The sequence below is a fragment of the Leopardus geoffroyi genome, chromosome B4 (assembly GCF_018350155.1).
Source record: "Leopardus geoffroyi isolate Oge1 chromosome B4, O.geoffroyi_Oge1_pat1.0, whole genome shotgun sequence".
NCBI lineage: Eukaryota > Metazoa > Chordata > Mammalia > Carnivora > Felidae > Leopardus > Leopardus geoffroyi.
The window spans coordinates 22,344,843-22,363,172 of NC_059341.1; the positions used below are offsets into that span (position 1 = coordinate 22,344,843).

Genomic DNA, 18,330 nt, shown 5'->3' on the forward strand with positions numbered 1-18,330 from the left:
CACTTTTGAGACTTACTGCTCAGAAAAAGGATTCTTTCAAAATATTACCACTCATTGACGATGTGCCTGGTCACCCAAGGGCTCTGATGGAGATGTACATGAGATGAATGTTGGTTTCATGCCTGCTAGCACAACATCCCTTCTGCAGCCTGTGGATCAAGGAGTAATTTTGACTTTCAAGTCTTCTTATTTCTTATAATAAGATTTATTATAGAAATATCCATTTTTATAGTATTTCTTATAGACATATATTGTGTAAGGCTTTAGTTGCTATAGACAATTCCTCTGATGGATACAGAGAAAGTCAATTGAAAAATTCCCAGAAAGGATTCACCATTCTGGATGTCATTAAGAACATTTGTGATTCAATAGGAAGAGGTTGAAAATATCAACATGAACAGGAGTCTGGAAGAAGTTGATTCCAACCTTCATGGATGACTTTCAGTAATTCAAGACTCGAGTGGAGGAAGTCACTGCAGATGGGTGGAAATAGCAGAGAACTAGAATTAGAAGTGTAGCCCGAAGATGTGACTGAATTGCTACCATCTCATGATCAAACTTGAACAGATAAGGAGCTGCTTCTTATGAATGAACAAGGAAAGTGGTTTCTTTGAGATGGAATCTACTCCCGGTGAAGATATGTGAAGATTGTTGAAATGACATAATGGAAACAGCATGATTTGAGAGGATTGACTCCAATTTTGAAAGAAATTCTACCGTGGGTCAAATGCTATCAAACAGCACGGCATGCTACAGAGAAATTGTTTGTGAAAGGAAGAGTCTATTGATGGGGCAAACTTCATCATCTTATTTTAAGAAATTGCCACAGCCACCCGAGCCTTTAGGGGCCACCACCCTGATCCATCAGCAGTCATCAACATCAAGGGAAGACTTTCCACCAACAAAAAGAGTATGACTTGCTAAAACCTCAGATGATGGTTAGCATCTTTTAGCAATAAAGTATTTTTTTTGAGTTTATTTATTTATTTTGAGAGAGGCAGAAATAGCATGAGTGGGGGAGGGATAGAGAGAGAGAGGGAGAGAGAGAGAGAATCCCAAGCAGGCTCCGCACTGTCAGCACAAAGCCCAATGCAGGGCTCGAACTCACAAAATCACAAGATCATGACCTGAGCCGATACCAAGAGTCAGACATTTAACCACCCGAGCTACCCAGGTGCCCCAGCAATAAATTATTTTTAATTAATGCATGTGCATTGTTTTTTTTAGACACGATGCTTTTGCACACTTAATAGACTACAGTATCCTGTAAAACTAACTTTTGTATGCCCTGGAAAACCGAAGAATTCGCTTGACTTGCTTTATTGCTACATTTGCTTTATTGTGGTGGTCCGGAACTGAACCCACAATATCCCCAAAGTATGCTTGTATTTGAGGAGCTGTTGAGTTTCATGTGTCCATGGAACATCTAAAAGAGATGTCTCATTTGAGGCTGGACCTTGGGAGAGAAACCTAAGGGCTAGTAGGTTATAGGTAAGAGTTGCCAAGTCTTTGCACCTGCCAGTCCTCCTGTCTAGAAGACGCTCCAGCTTTGCTCCCTGTCTCCCTAAGATCTTTGTTCAGATGTCACCTTTGCAGGAGGATTCTCCTGGCCCCCCAAGTTTAAGTGGCAATTGCCTCCTACCAAAGTACTTCTCATCCACCTTCTGTGTATCACATTTTCCCCATAATACATAGCATTATCTAAACTACCATGTATTTTACTTAGCTTTACATATTTATTTCACTTATGATGTTCTACCTATTAGCATGTAAGCTCCCTCCATGTGGGCTGGGGTTTTTGTCTGTTTTGCTTCCTTCTGTATGCCCAGTTGCTATAATGGGGCCTGGTACATAAAAGCACTCAACAAATGGTTGTCAGGTGAGACATTGAGCCCTTATGTATGCCTGACACTCAGTACTTTATTGTTGAAATGACACAAAGGGTTTAGAATATCACATAAACTTAGTTGATAAAGAAGCAGCAGGATTTGAGAGGATTGACTTCAATTATTTTTTAAGTTTATTTCTTTTGAGAGAGACAGAGAGAGAGTGCCAAGCAGGGAGGGGCAAAGGGAGAGGGGGACAGAGGATCTCAATTAATCTCAATTAATCTTTGTATGTTGGATCTCAAGTAAACTACATTTAGGAGATGCAGCTTTATAGCTGGTACCAAGAGCCAGGAGGATGCATGAGATCTGTAGGGAGAATGTTTAATGAAAAATAACAGGGGACCTATGACAAAGAAATAAAGCATATCATCCTTTTAGACACGGGCAAATTTGGAAATGGACCCTACATCGAAAAGCAAGAAAAGCCAGTCAGAGCAGGAGGAAAAACAAGCTGCTGTAGAGCAGACAGACCAATAGGGAGGAAATGTCCAAAGCTGTCAGATGCTACAGAGAAGTTGGCTTAAGTAAGAAGCAAAAAGTGATCGAGAGAGATTGTCTGTGTAGTCTTGCCACCCTGTGTGCTGCCCCTGATTCAGATTCACTGCTGGCAAGCCTCTTACCAAAGTAGGTATTGTTATATAATAACTAATTATATCATAATTGCTTTTATTACTATCTCCTCTGATAAAGCATACTGCAAGGATATAAACGGCAGAGTTTACTTTTAAGCAAAAGGTTGATGATTAATCTACAGTTCAGTGGTTCCCAGACTTTGGAATGTCATGAACTGGTGACATTTGAGGGAGGGGAATGGGCCACTGAAATATTAGGCTGCCTGCCTCACAGTCAGCTGGTCGTCGTGCTCAATTCAGATAGGGCAGTCCATCCATGGGAAGTGAATAAGTTAAGAATCATTTAGGAGACATGAAGCCCAGACAATAAGATCACTTGTGTTGGTTTGACTTGTAGTCCTCATTGCAAGTCAGAAATCTTTTTGGAAAAGGTATGACTTATGGTCCTTTGCCACCAACGACTTGCCCCATAGTGGACACTCTTACCATTTACCATTACATTTACCATGACTCACATTTCTGAAAGTCTGGATTGAAGCAGAGAAAGCACTGTTCCCAGTGGTGCCAAGGAGTAGCCTGGGCAGTTTGTAGCACCTTTGACTAGTAATCTCCATCAACCTCCCCACCCCATGCCACAAATAAATATACAGTCATATAATCTCAGTTTTAAAATGTGTTTGTTAGGTCACTGTCAGGCAAATGCCCAGCTGCCCTCACTGCCCCCTCCCTTCCCTCCCACCCACGACACACACACCTGGCACTGGGCAGGTGAGAGTCTACGCGATATGGTTGTCTGATGTTGGTTGTTAATAGAGTAAAGCTTTAAAAGGAGGAAATTACTAACAGGATGGAAGTAACTTTAAAAAGGAGCCTCAACAAAGGAGGCTTTTTTCCAGGGCCAAGTCTGCCTTCGGCGATAGAGCAAATTAGGCATTCCTTTTGCTTCTGACAGTATTTCAAAACTGGATAGCCTCCCTCAGTTATGGAGAGTACAGCTACTCATTCATTATCAGATTGACATTAGCCAGAATATTTTAATGTCAACAAAGACATTTGAATGATTGTTAGCCTAATTATTTCATTTATCCCCTTTGGAAGTTCCCGTGTGTACAAGATTTTAAATAAGGAGTATGTCCAGATTGATTCTTTTTTTTTTGTTCTTGTGAGAATCCTGAATTTTATCAAGGGTGCAGTCTAATTGAACTTGGAATAAAGCTTTAGTTTCATATTTTCTGGCTAATGTTCCATAAATGTCATAACTTTGCTGTTTAATGGGGAGTGTGTTTTTATGTAATAGATATGCCAAACATTAATGAAGGGAAGAAGAGAGGGAATGACTGAGAAACGCCATCTCAAGCTCAAAAACATCAAAATTAGCAATAAAAATAGAAGTTTCTTAGCTCCAGGAATGGGAGGGAGATAGTCACAGACATAAGAGAAGACACAGCCTGATCCTTGCTTCCAGTTTGCTAGGAGGGGACTCACAGGGTGACCTTGACCCAGCAGTTCAACTGCCTTGTGCCTGTGTTTCCTCCATGTATTCACGGGGAACTGTAGTGCTCCTTTGCTTAGGTGGCAATGAGGTCTTCAGTGGGCATGGGAGTATCGTAGCGATCCTGCAGTGACATGGCCCTGGGTCCTACTGTCCCCTAAGGCTTTGGGTACAGACATCTAATTTGGAGATTACTGAGGGGTATTTGTGGTATCCAGACTCAGCAAATCTGTTCATCGTTAAATGAAAAGGCTTAATATCAACTGGGACTTAACGTAGCAGAACCAGCTTGAATTTAGTTGGAAGTATGAATCAGAGAAGATTTTCAAGAAATGTAGTTTCATTTAAAAGATTTATAGTAACTAGGATCAGGTTAAATCTGGGCTTAATAGCAAATCTTTAAGAAGGTACTTAAACAAATCTTTAAGAATGCCCTGTTTTTAATATATTGTCTCCTTATGCTTCTAAAAGGTATATCTACGGTGAGGATTCTTGGAAAGTACTGTCTTACGTAAATTGAGCATTATTGTACAACTATTATTTATATTCCTCATTGACTTATTAAATATTTGTTTCAATGTTATATTTTACATACTTTCCAAATCATTCTCAAATTCCTTACTAAATGAGTCCAAATAGATGACATTTTATTACTGTTATCTCTTACCCCAGGTTTTCCCTGCTCACACAGTGTTTGGCAAACATCATACATGTTTGAAAGAATGAATTAGCAAATGAATGAATGACCAAAGGCCATAGATTCAATCTTCACACCCTTTAGCTGGCCTCGCTTTATTCCATGTACAGAGACAGAATCTTGAATACTGACTATCTCTTTAATGCCACCTGCGGAGACAGTTTGTACAGCGTAGGCCACTGTCTTCGTCAGTTGAGGCTGCTGTTCAGAATATATACTGAATGGCTTATAAACAACAGATATCTATTTCTCACAGTTCTGGAGGCTGGAAGTCTGAGATTTTTGGTGAGATCCCTCTTCTGGGTTGCAGAGTCCCTCCTTTTCATTATATTTGTCTTACGTGGTACAAAGCAGAGAGCTGCCTAGGGTCTTTTTTACAAGGACACTAATCCCATTCATGGGGGCTTCAGTCTCATGACTGAGTCACCTCCCAAAAGCCTTACCTCCTCTGCTACCATCACACTGGGGCTTAGGATTTCAACATATGAATTTTGCAGGGACGCAAACATTCAGTTTATAACAGCCACGGAGAAGGCATATTATGCTCTGTGACAAGGGGCTCATTCCAACATGGCAGAGTCTTCTTGCTCACGGTGACAGACCGTAGCACTGTCTTCACACCTGCACATTTAGGAGTTGGAAGGTGATGTGCTTCCTGGCTTCACAGAAACTAGAAAGAGTCTGTTGTGAGTAGTTTTCTCTCTCTATCAGATCAGAGCTGTGTCTAGCTCCCAGGGCTTCCCACAATGGGATAAAAAGGCAGTGGGGCATCTGCTGGCCTCCCAAGCCAAGTGAATGGATTGTCCATGGGTGACAAGGTGACCCAAGCATCGTTTCCCTGGGCTCACTGGTCCGTGTCCGTTCTACATCTCTCAGCAGCCCTGTAGCTGTGTGGCACAGGACAAAGTCCAAGGATTAGGTAGAGAGTGCTTTTTCCCCTGAAGAAAGGCTTATGGCTTTGGGAAGTCAGGGATCTCAGGCTCAAGGAGTCATTTCCCAGCCCGTGTTCTCGGTGTCTCTGTGTCAGTGCATCTTGACCACTCTGTCTTTGCCTTGTTCTGTGCCTCCTCCATCAGGGAGATCCTGCTCATTCACTGAGATTCAGTAGACTCAGATGCCTTCTTAAAAAGGTCTTCTCTAAGTTTCTACACAGAGCTAATCTTCCTCTTCTTGTGTTCCCAGTGATACAGATCACATTGGATTCTAGTCTCTGCTTTCGGATCTCTCCCAGAGAGCATCTGTGGGGAGGGACGGTAAGGGTTGTCATGGGAGGGACACTTCTAATTCACACTACCCCCAGTGCCCAGCATAGAGCGGCTGCCCTCTAGAAGTCTGTGAGTGATCCAAAATCAGGCAATGACCTTATAATCACAGAGCTACTTCCAAACTCTCTTAGCCCTGTTATAAAGATGCTAAGTATTCTACAAGGAATTTCTCAAAAGTACACATAAATTTATTTAGAGTATGGCCACCCTGAGATATGTAACACTGTGGCTGAGAAAATAAAAACAATAACCAAAAGCCATTAAAACACTAGTCACCTGTGTAGATTATTTCTGGATTCAGAGCCCAACCGGCCACCTAGAGAATTCTTCCCTGATTGTTTTAGACTTATGGTTGTCTCCAAACCTTTTTCCAAAAACAAGAAATTCTGTTTCCTGACTTTAAACCCCTCGCTTTTTCAGGTACATTAAGATGAGATTACCATAGCCAGTTCTTTTGTATGGGACTATTCCACAAAACATTTATTGGTTCCTATGAGTTTTTAAGGTGTTAAATCTGATATCCAACAGCTGACTGTGATTATCAGTCTTGGCTCACAAATTGCTCTGCTACATATCAGCATGAGGCTTTCTGGAATCCGAATGATTGGCTGGAGTCATTTCAGATATTCCCAGAAGGTCTGAAAACCTTCATTTCCTCAACAATATGCCCAGCAACTTGCATTGTAATCATGTAAACTAATATAAGTGCTGTTTTTCTTATTGTGTCATTATTGTTACAATGATTTTCTTTTTTTAAATGTTTATTTATTTTTGGTGGGGGGAGGGGCAGAGAGAGGGAGACAGGAGATCAGAAGCCGGCTCTGTGCTAATAGCAGAGAGCCCGATGCGGGGCTCAAACTCACAAACCATGAGATCGTGACCTGAGCCCAAGTCAGACGTCTGACCGACTGAGACACCCAGGTGCCCCCCATTTTCTTTTTAAGAGTAGAAGGAATACATCCTGCTTTACTCATGAATGAGTGAGAGGAGAAGGCAGCTGAGCTTCTAATTATCGGGGGTCAATGTCAGGGTGTGTAGCAAGGAAAAATGTTTATGTTGCCAAGAAGGCTGACTAAGATCCCAGATTGTACAAGGGGAGGGGAATTTTCGTGACTATGCCACCTGTCCCTGAGTCCTGTGAATCCCCAGGTTTTGTGACCTAGAGGCGATTTGGTAAACTGGTGGTTATTTGTGACATGGAGATCAAACTTTGAAAATCGTAAGTGTATCTTTGTAGAGGATAAGGCCAAAATACCTCGGTGGATAAATGTTAACGATGCACTGAACTGGGAGCTTGGCTTCTTCTGAGCACCTGCTCCATCACAGGCAATGGTGACGACTGTCTCCCCCACACACTGACTGGCTCCTAAAGAATGGTATGAGCATGGTGTAGTCAAGAGACTGTCTGGTTGGGTTGAGGGTTTGTGCAGGCTTGGAAGGTCTGAGGTTGTCTTCTACTGTCCCCTATGAGATCATGTTAAGGTCAGGCTAGGGCTTTGAGACGCTCACTGCTTTCCTGATCTCTCAGTAAAACAGAAGGTCTACTTCCTTGTAATCAAAAACCAGTCCCTCCTACCCTCTCAGAAACCTTACTACCCCTTCCTCCCCCACACCCTGCTCTTTTCCTTTATCTTCAACCTCTCCCTGTCTGCTTTCTCCTTCCCGCCCTCATTAAACATGTGCCAGCCTTTTTTTATCCTTGCCAAACCCTCCCTCCCTTAACCTGGCGGCCACCTCCAACCGCAGCCCTGTTCACTATCTCCATGTTGGCCAGAATCTTCTTAAGTGCTGCTCTCACGTACTGCATGTGCCACCTCACTTCCCTCTTACTTTGTAACCCTCTCCAATCCTGTTTTGATCTTACCACCTCTCCAAAACTACAAAGTCAACAAGATGTTAATGCTTGTAAAGTTAAACATAGCCTCACTCTACAACCCGGAAATCACACTCCCAAGAGAAATGCAAACTTGGGTTCAGACAAAACCTGTATGCAAATATTTGTGACAGCTCTGTTCATTATCGACAAAGACTGAAAATAACCAACATGTCCTCTGACCTATGAACAGATAAATTGTGGTCTAGCGGCACGATGGCAATGGAAAGGAATGAGCAATTGATTCACATAGGAATCCATAATAACACGAATGATCCCTAAATATATTTTGCAGGGGTGCAAAAAGGCTGCGTGATGTGTGATTCCACACATGGCATTTTGAAAAAGACAAAACTCTAGGAATGGAGACAGAGCAGTGGTTTCCAGGCATTGGGGAGAAAGGCTGAGCTAAAGGGACAGCATGAGGAAATTTGGGGGGTGCGGTGGGGATGGAACTGTCCTGTGTCTTGACCGTGGTGGTGAATGCAAGACTTTGTGCATTTGGCAAAACCCAGAGAACTCTAAAGCACAGAGTGTATTTTAATGTATGGATTTTTACGTAGCAACTAGGATGTGGGGGATTCCCCCAAATGGAATACAAACTAGCACGTGGGAAAATAAAATGATGCTCATGACTTCCTTAACCCCATGGGGACGTAGTTGTCTTTATTTAGCCATTTAACACTACCATCCTTTGACACACTCTCTTCCCTTAGTTTTCCAGGTACCACCTGCTCCAACTTTCTCCTACTAGACTAGCTTCCCTTTCTCACACTCCCTTGCAAGGTCTTCCTTCTCAACTCTCCCTTCTACCTTGCTGGTTCTCCCTGTCAACCTCATCCACTCCCACAATCACAAGTACCGAATATTCCAATGACTCTCCAATTTGCCTTTCCCCTGGGGACCTCTCTTCTGAGCTCCAGACAGTCATATGCTGCCACTGTGGACTAAACCCAGTAGTACTGTGGACTAAATCCCAGACTCCAGTTAGCATCCAGGCCTTCCCTGCACCCACATCTGCTTCCTCTCCTGGGCCCCCAACTCACTAGAGACCAAGAGCTTGGCCATCATCCTTGACTTCCCTCTCTGCCTCCCCTCTCTGTCCCTCACTGCTGCTCGCTACATCTCATTCCCTCTTGAACCCATGTATTTGCTCCTTTTCCACTCACTTCAATGGTGCCACAATGGCCCAAGCCACCACCATCTGTCATCTATACTGTGGCACTTCTATTTAGTCACCAGCAGCATCTTCTTCAGACCTTCTGCACTGTGCAGCTGGGGTAATTTTTTTTTTTCAATATATGAAGTTTATTGTCAAATTGGTTTCCATACAACACCCAGTGCTCATCCCAAAAGGTGCCCTCCTCAGTACCCATCACCCACCCTCCCCTCCCCCCCACGCCCCATCAACCCTCAGTTTGTTCTCAGTTTTTAAGAGTCTCTTATGCTTTGGCTCTCTCCCACTCTAACCTCTTTTTTTTTTCCTTCCCCTCCCCCACGGGGTAATTTTTTTTAAACAAAGTGAATTGCATTCCTCTGCTTCAAACCTGCCTGGGGTTTTATAATGCTTTTTTAAATGAAGCTTAAGTTCCTCAACACGTCCCACCAGGTTCTGCCTGGTTTGCACCCCCCCGCCCCACATACACAGTGACCTTCGCCCTTTCTTCTCCACTGTGCTTCCCCGCCAGCCTTTTTTCTTCCCACAGATACATCAGGCTCTTTCCTATGTCAGGTCCTTTGCATGTGCTGTCCCCTTCACTCACTGATCCATATACACCCTTCAGGCCTCAGTTTAAATGTCACTTCTGGGGAAGCCTCCCATGACCCTAGAGACTAGCTTTGCTTCTGTCATGGCATGTTTTCATAGTTTTCTTTCTTTCTTTTTTTTTTTTTTGGTAGGTTTATTTATTTATTTTGAGGTCTGGGGGGAGGGCAGAGAGGACGAGAGAGAATCCCAAGCAAGTTCTGTGCTATCAGTGCAGAGCCTGACCCGAGGCTCCATCCTATGAACAGAGAGATCATGACCTGAGCCAAAACCAAGAGTCAGACACTTAACCCACTGAACTACCCAGGTGCCCCTGCATTGTTGTTCTTTCTGAGCATTTCTCTTTAGTATCAACAGCCTTCTCTAAAAAGCGAGCAGGAAATGGACCTGGCTAGTTCACTGAAGTCTCCTCAGAGCTAAGGCCAGTATCTGTTGGAAGGAAATAAAAACCAAGGTAATAAGTTTAAATGCACAGCACAATACTTTGTAGACAGGTAATGGGGAGCCACGGAAGGCATCAGTGCATACAAAGACAAGGAGAAAAATGTGTTGAATGGTACCAATTTGGTAGTTGTGTGCAGGGTAAGTTGGGGAAACCTAAACCATGGAGAGTATAATGGAATGGGCCAGGCATGGAATAATAAGGGTCAGGATTAGAATGGTGACAGTAGGAACAGGGAGAGACAAAAAAAATCATAGGATTTGATGACTAATTTGTATTTGGAAGTGAGAAGGGAAAGAGTAGATTCTGAAATTAGGGTCTAGTGATTTGTGAAATAAAAATAAATGAAGAAAAGAGAACTGGGTTTCAGAGGAAGCTAATGATGTCAGGTCAATAAATTGTCATGGGGATGGTGACGCTTACACAGTAAGAATTCCAAGTGGCCTAACACATAGAAGTCATATTTCAAAGACCGTCTGCATACCTTTTCCAAATCAGGACCATCTGCGAGGAAAGCTGATGTGAAATCATTGTTTATGCAGATAATTTTCTCTGCAGGTCGTCTCCTTTTCTTCAGGGAGACTTGTGTGAAGCCAGACCACATTTCACACATGGTCATGGCCACAGCATCATCGGGGAGCTGCCTGGGACTGTAAGCTGCAGATTGTCTTATTCCAAAGGCATCACACCTTTTTTTCTGCTGTGTTCCCTCCAGTTGCCACCCATGTTTGGCACAGGTGACCCGGAAAGAAGGGCAATTAGCCCCAGACAATAATGCAGTGACGGGTGAGTGTGTGGCTTACAGACCTGGTGAACTCTGCTTTGCTGAGCATGGGCAGGGGAGTAGCTATCAATAAGGCCCATGGGATTCTACGGAAACAGAGACACCAAGAGGGCCCTGGGCGGAGGGGGGGGGGGAGTGGAGTGCGGGAGAGGTTCTAGAGACAGGTACCACTCAGGGGCCAAGATCTCACCCAAGTGTGGAGGAGATGGAATTATTTTTGCCTAACTTAAACTGGGAAGAAAAATAGAGTGGTTTTAGACTTCAAAGCATAGGGGAAAACAATGGCCTGAAATATGGGACCAAGAGGAAGACATTGCTGCTGCTGGCACTCTCGTGGGTGGGCATCACTGGGATAGCTTTGTCCTTCTCTCCTTGCCTTCCTCATAACAGCAATCAACCTTCCAGGTCTCTGTGCCTTATTTCAGTGGTCTTCAAACCTTTTAGGGTTTTCTCATCATGCCACCAGGACACAGGGGTATGAGGCTGCTGTTGTGTTGGTAACAAGCCCTATGCTGTTACTCTACTTGGCCAATAACTTGAGGGCAGCAGGGTGCACATCCATGTCGCGGACTAGGAATAAAACTTTCTCTGCAGATGACAGCCTTTTGGGTGTATGTTCTAATGGTAGTTAGAACTCTCTGTAACTCTTAGCACTAATCCAGGGAGGTGGGCATAGTGCACTAATAATATGAACAGAATTCTCTTCCCCCAAGTATATGCCATCCTTTGGACCTGAAAATTATCCAAAAAAAAAAAAAATACCAACAACAAAATAAACATACCTCGGTGTTGTCAAACTATAATATGTTCCTTCTCTGCTCTGTCTACCGATCTTCAAATTTTACCATAAATAGGATGTGTTTTCACTCAGTGTCTTACATAAGGCTAGCACTCAATATATAAAGTGAATATTGCTCTTAGCAAGCCTGTCATTTAGTTTGTGTCCTGGCCCAGTTTAGAGAGTTGCCTGAAAGGGAAGAAATATCATTAACTCTTCTCTTCTCAAACTATTTTTTAAATATACTAATTTTTTAGGGGCACCTGGCTGGCTCAGTTGGAAGATCATGTGACTCTTGATCTCAGGGTCATGGATTCAAGCCCCACATTGGGTGTAGAGATTACTTAAATAAATAAAAATTTAAAAAATTAATATATATGTGTGTGTGCGTGTGTGTGTGTGTATTAAGATTTATAACAAAGAATATATTTCTAGCAAAGTGAAAATCTGTATTATTTAGATGTCGATTACCCCAGATATTTTGCTGCTCCATTTTCTCCCTTTTAGTGTCAATTTTTGGAAACTGTTTTTCTGACATTTTCCTCATGAAATGGGCCAGGGAAAGAAAATTTCAGCTAGGTAGCCCTGTTATCAGCTGCTCTAAGAAAATGCATGCAAAGGACATGTCTAAAGGAGCTGCGTGAATTTTTAGTATCAGGAACTTCCTGGCCATTTTATTTTCGACATTTTAGCCCTCTAGCAAGGATTCTTTGAGCTTTTATGGTTTTTCTTTTCCTCAAACAAACAAACAAACAAAAACAATGACAAAAAAAGCAAATCCACATATTAACTCTTGCCCAAAAGAAATAACGCACACAAAAAGAGGAATTTGCCCAAACAACTCGCAATAACGGCCAAGGTCAAAATACAGTCACAGCTTGGTGAAAACAGTACCCGTGCATTAATAGCATACTTTGCTGCAGAAACCCAGCTGATGGGATGTCTGAGGAGACAAGGGCTCACAGTGGGCACACAGTCCTGCCACAAGTCCCATGTTTCTTTTCTCTGATGGTGATTAGTGGAGTTTTAAAATATGTAAGTTATTCATGAATTTCTTTGATAAGTTTAAATACTATACAAAGATTTTGTTAAAAATTTTTTTTAATTTTTTTTTAAAATTATTTATTTATAGAGAGAGAGAGCAGGGGAGGGGCAGAAGAGAGAGACAGAGACAGAGAGAGAGAGAGACAAGACCAAGTAGGCTCCAGGCTGTCGACGTGGAGCCCAGCATGGGGCTCCAACTCACAAACCATGAGATCATAACCTGAGCAGAAACCTAGAGTCGGACGTTTAACCGACTGAACCACCCAGGAGCCCCTGAAATTACTTGTATTTGGGTCCCGTTTCTGTACATGTTTAGGAAACTGCCCAAGCATCTATTCTCATGGAGATAGGTCAGCACTGAAGGATGCTTAAATCCAAGATTCGAGTGTGGTTTTTAGAACATTTGCACCTTTCATTTATCCGTGTTTTGCTTACACATTATTGTTGCTATGCTTGGGAACTAAGTTAAGGTAAACACTGTAGTCGTGAAGGTATTCTGAAACAATTCAGTGATTCAAGTATACCGATGCAAACATTAGGCTGAGTCATATGAAATTGCCACCAGTAGGCGATTTTGCTTATAAAAATGACAATTTCATAATGTTTAGTCTAGGGTTTTTCACTTGGAAATTGGTCATGTTGTGTTTTGAATTGTATTTTGTTTTTTATTTTCCTTTCGTACTTTTAAATTTTGTCACAATAATTTATTTATCTTGGATGTTGGATTCTTTTGTAAAATGCAGTTCATCTAGGGAGTGGGGAAAGAGGTGATAATGAGTATGAGGTTTCTTTTTGAGTGATGAAAATGGTCTGGAATTAGATAGTGGCGATGGTTGCCCATTTTGTGAACATAGTAAAACCCACTGAATTGTACCATTGCAGAGGGTCAACATATGGTATATGAGTTGCATCTTCATTTTTAAAAATTATTCAAAGGTGTGCAGACTGAAAGGAAGAAATAAAACTCTTTGTTTGCAGATGACATGATCATCCATGTAGAAAATCCAAAAGGACTAATGACAACAACAACAACAGCAACAAAACACAAAGTCCTGGAACTAATAAGCAATTATAGCAAAAATACAGAATACAAGGTTAATATATAAAAGTCTATGGCTTTTCTATGTACCAGCAACAAGTGATTGGAATTCAAAATTTTAAAAATCCCACAATGCCATTTACATTAACACCCTCTAAAATGAAATACTTAAGTATAAACCTAACAAAATGTATACAAGGTCTATATGAGGAAAACCACAAACTCCAATGTAACAAATCAAAAAAAAATAAATTAAGAGATATGTCATGTATATGGATAGGGAGATTCAATACCATCAAGATATCAGTTCTTCTCGATTGATCTATAGATTCAATGCAATCCAAATCAAAATCTCACCCGGTTATTTTATGGACATTGATAAACTGATTCCAAGGCTTATATGGAGAGGCGGAAGACCCAGAAGAGCCAATGCAATATGGAAGAAGAACAGAGTTGGAGGACTGACACTACTTGCCTTCACGACTTACTCTAAATCTACACAAATCAAGACAGTGTGGTATTGGCAAAAGAAAAAACAAATAGGTCACTGGAACAGATAGAGAACAACTGATCTTTGATGAAAGAGCAAAGACAATACAATGAAGCAAACAGATGGTGTTAGAACAACTGGACATCTGTGTGCAAAAAATAAATCTAGACACAGACCTTACACCCTTCGCAAAAAATTACCTCAAAATGGGTCATAGACCTAAATTTAAGCTGAAAAACTGTAAACTTCTTAGAAGGTAACATAGGAGAAAATCCAGATGACCTTGTGTTTGGCAATGATTTTTTTAGCTACAACACCAAAGGCATGATCCATGCAAGAAATAAGTGATGAGTTGGGCTTTATCAAAGCCGGCTTTATCAAAAACTCCAGCTCTCTGTAAGACAGTGGCAAGATAATGTAAAGACAAACCACAGACTAAGAGAAGATATTTGCAAAATACACCTCTAATAAAGAACTGTTATCCAAAATATACAAAGAACTCTCAAATACAATAACTCTTAAATAAAATAAACAACCAGGATAAAAAATGGGTAAAACAGAGGCACCTGGGTGGCTCAATTGGGTGTCCAACTCTTGGCTTTGGTTCAGGTCATGATTTCATGTTCATGAGTTTGAGCCCCATGTCAGGCTCTGTGCTGACAATACGCAGCCTGCTTGGGATTCTCCATCTCTCCCTCCCTCTCTGCCCCTTCCCTTCTCTTTCTTTCTTAAAATTAATAAATAAAAAAATTTTTTTAATGGGCAAAATATCTGAGCAGACACCTCACCAAAGAAGATATACAAATGGTAAATAGGTATATGAAAAGATGCTCAACATCATGTGTCATTAGAGAATTGCAAAATAAAACAATGAGATGCTTATACATCCCTTATTAGAATAACAAAAATCCAAAACACTGACCACATCAGACCACATCAGATGTTGGTGAAGGTGGAGAACCACAGGAACTCTCGTTCACTGCTGGTGGGAATGCAAAATGTACAGCCACTTTGGAAGAAAGTTTGGCAATTCCTTACAAAACAAAGTATCTTCTTACCATAAGATCCCACCGCTGTACTGCTCAATGTTTTCTCCAATGACTTAAAAAGTTTTATCCACACAAAAACCAAATGTTTATAACAGCTTGGTTCATAATGACCAAAACTTGGAAGCAACCAAGATGTCCTGTAGTAGGTAAGCAGATAAACAGTGGGATGTCCACACGATGGAATATTATTCAGCACTAAAAAGAAATGCACTGTCAAATGGTGAAAAAAAAAACCAACATGGAGGAATCTTAAATTTTACTAAGCGAAAGAAATCAATATAAAAGGCTACAAAATATATGATGATAATTATATGACATTCTGGAGACAGTAAAAAGCTCAGTGGCTGCCAGGGGCTGGGGAAGGGAGGGATGAATAGACAGAGCACAGAGAGCCATTAGGACATTGACACTGTTCTGTATGACGCTATAGTGATAGGTATACCACTGTCCAATCATACATCTGTCCAAACCCATAGAATGTACAACACCAAGAGTAAAGCCTGATGTAAACTATGGACTTTGAGTGATAATGACGTGTCAGTGTAGGTTCACCAGTTGTAACAAATACCCTACTCTGATGCCAATGTTGATGGTAGAAGAGGTCATGCATATAGAGGCAGGAGGTATATGAGAACTCTGTACTTTACCTGCTCAATTTTGCTGTGAACCTCACTGCCATAAAAAGTAAAGTCTATTAAAATTTTATCTAGCAGCCATTTTGGACCATGAGCCAACTTGGCGGCTGAAAGCCTGTTCTCAGATACCAAATTCTAAAGATACAGGGGGACTGTGTCTCTAATTATATGGCTCTCCCATCCAAGCCCTCAACTGCCTATGAGCTGACATCTTTTGTATGCCATAAAACTTGTGTGTTTATGCTCCAGTTATGGGGGTCAGACAGAAAATGGTAAGCTTGATTTTTTAAATCAGTAAAGTAACATGTTGTTAAAGGTGTGTGTCTCACTTTATTCACTGCAGAATCTTGCCTAGAGTAATCAGAGGGGCTCCCCTAAGACAATTCTTTTTTTTTAATCTTTTTTTTTTTTTAACACTGATTTATTATTGAGAGACAGAGAGAGAGCATGAGCGTGGGAGGGGCAGAGATAGGGGGAGACACAGAATCCAAAGCAGGCTCTAGGCTCTGACCTGTCAGCACAGAGCCCGATGCAAGGCTTGAACTCAGAAACTGTGAGATTATGACTTGTGCCCAAGTTGGAGAGTTAACCAACTAAGCCACCTGGGCACCCCTCCTCTAAGACACATTCTTATCATTTCAAATTTTTGGAGTAGTTTTCTACTTGAAATTTTATGAAGACACCAAGGAAAGTGTTGACAATGACTAACCTCCCACCACCATAGAATGACGGCGACACATTTTATCGTATAGTTATGTAAACACAAATATACGTGGCCAACTACATCTATAAAGTATAGCATACATCTATGAAGTGTGGGTCGAGGTTGAAATTCTAGGGGCTCATAGAAGCAATAAAAAGATGAGTAGCAAGAGGAAACCTGAGATAAAGTCCCAGAAAAACAGACTCGGGAAATATCAGGATAGTAGAAAGCATCAAGTCCCAGAGAGCACTAGCAGACAGCCAAAATAGAAAATCTCAGTGTAGACGTCAGATGGACTGGGTTCAGGAGAGGGAAGAGTAGGTAGAGCAGGGGGTTTATGTTCAGAGACATTCATGTACCAAAGATAGCCGCTTTTTAATTTTTTTTTTTTCAACGTTTATTTATTTTTGGGACAGAGAGAGACAGAGCAGGAACGGGGGAGGGGCAGAGAGAGGGAGACACAGAATCGGAAACAGGCTCCAGGCTCTGAGCCATCAGCCCAGAGCCCGACGCGGGGCTCGAGCTCACGGACCGCAAGATCGTGACCTGGCTGAAGTCGGACGCTCGACCGACTGCGCCACCCAGGCGCCCCGATAGCCGCTTTTTAAAGAACCCTTTCTTTAGCTTATCCCAGAGGTGAGGACAGTTGCCTTAAGAGCAGTGAGCTGGGCCAGACACAGATAGGCTTCTAGGCTCTCCTCATGCCCAAGAGATCAGTAGGGTCTGCTCTCATGTAGGACTGAGATTCTTCTTATTCCAGACCCACTGAAACTGCAGTTCTGCCTGTCTCCCTCTGAGCAGAGTAGGTCCTCAAGAGGGTTGCATTGCCTCTGTGCAGGAGTCTGATTTCATTCTTCAGCAAGTCTTTATTGAATACCTGCTATGATGCAGGCGCTCTTTTAGGATATGATGGTGAGTAAACAAATGAGAAGACTAAGTCCCTGCCTTCGTGGGGCTTTCAGCCTGAGATGGAAACCAATGTGGCCATCAAACCATGAGGCACATGTGCAAATGGAAAACCTCCACTGGACTGGGCACCAGGGAAAGAGAGGCACATAGGTTTTGCAGTGTGGTAGGAAGGCAGAGAAGACCTTCCCAGGAGAGTGGTGCGGAGCTGAGGCCTGAAGGAAGAGTAGGAGTCACTAAGGAATTGGAGACCAGTTCTTGGCACGGGGAACATTGTGATGAGATGGTGCTTTGTGGCACAGTTTTACCAACACCCTCGCCACTCATCAGATGATGGCAGTTTATGTGAAATGCTCTTTGTAACCACTTCCAGGACAGGAGGGTGTCAGAGGCAGTTAGTTACCAATCTATCACTGCATTTTGCCTCCTTGGCAACAGAGCTCTGGTTCTTGGCTGGGCATAATGGCATCTGGAGAAAAGATTCCCTTTTCCAGCCTTCCTCGCAATTAGTTATGGCCACGTAACTATCATCTAACCAATGAGATATACATGGTCTATTGTACAGAACTTCAGGAAAACGTCTTTGAAGGTGGGGGGGGGGGGGCGGCGAGGAGCCAAGAACATCTTCCTCCCTTTCTCCTTCCTCCTGCTTAGTATATAGTTCTAATGGATGGAGCTATAGCAGCCATTTTGGACCATGAGCCAACTTGGCGGCTGAAAGCCTGTTCTCAGATACTAAATTCTGAAGATACAGGGGGACTGCGTCTCTAATTACATGGCTCTCCCATCCAAGCCCTCAATTGTCTATGAGCTGACATCTTTTGTATGCCATGAAACTTGTGTGTTTATGCTCCAGTTATGGGGGTCAGGAATCTCAGTTACCTTTAGCTTAATGACAAGTGAGGAA

The 18,330-nt window shown here is 42.2% G+C and overlaps 1 protein-coding gene and 1 long non-coding RNA gene across 2 annotated transcripts in view; one reads left to right on the forward strand and one right to left on the reverse strand.

Moving 5' to 3' along the window:
- LOC123590072 overlaps window positions 1–3,312 on the reverse strand; it is a 29,187-nt gene extending 25,875 nt beyond the window's left edge. Inside the window, exon 1 of the long non-coding RNA XR_006708597.1 lies at window positions 2,977–3,312. This is a non-coding gene — a long non-coding RNA (uncharacterized LOC123590072). The remainder of the gene's footprint in view (window positions 1–2,976) is intronic.
- Window positions 1–18,330, forward strand: part of KIAA1217 (KIAA1217 ortholog) — a 451,458-nt gene that overhangs the window by 26,035 nt on the left and 407,093 nt on the right. The gene's annotated exons all lie outside the window — the stretch shown is intronic.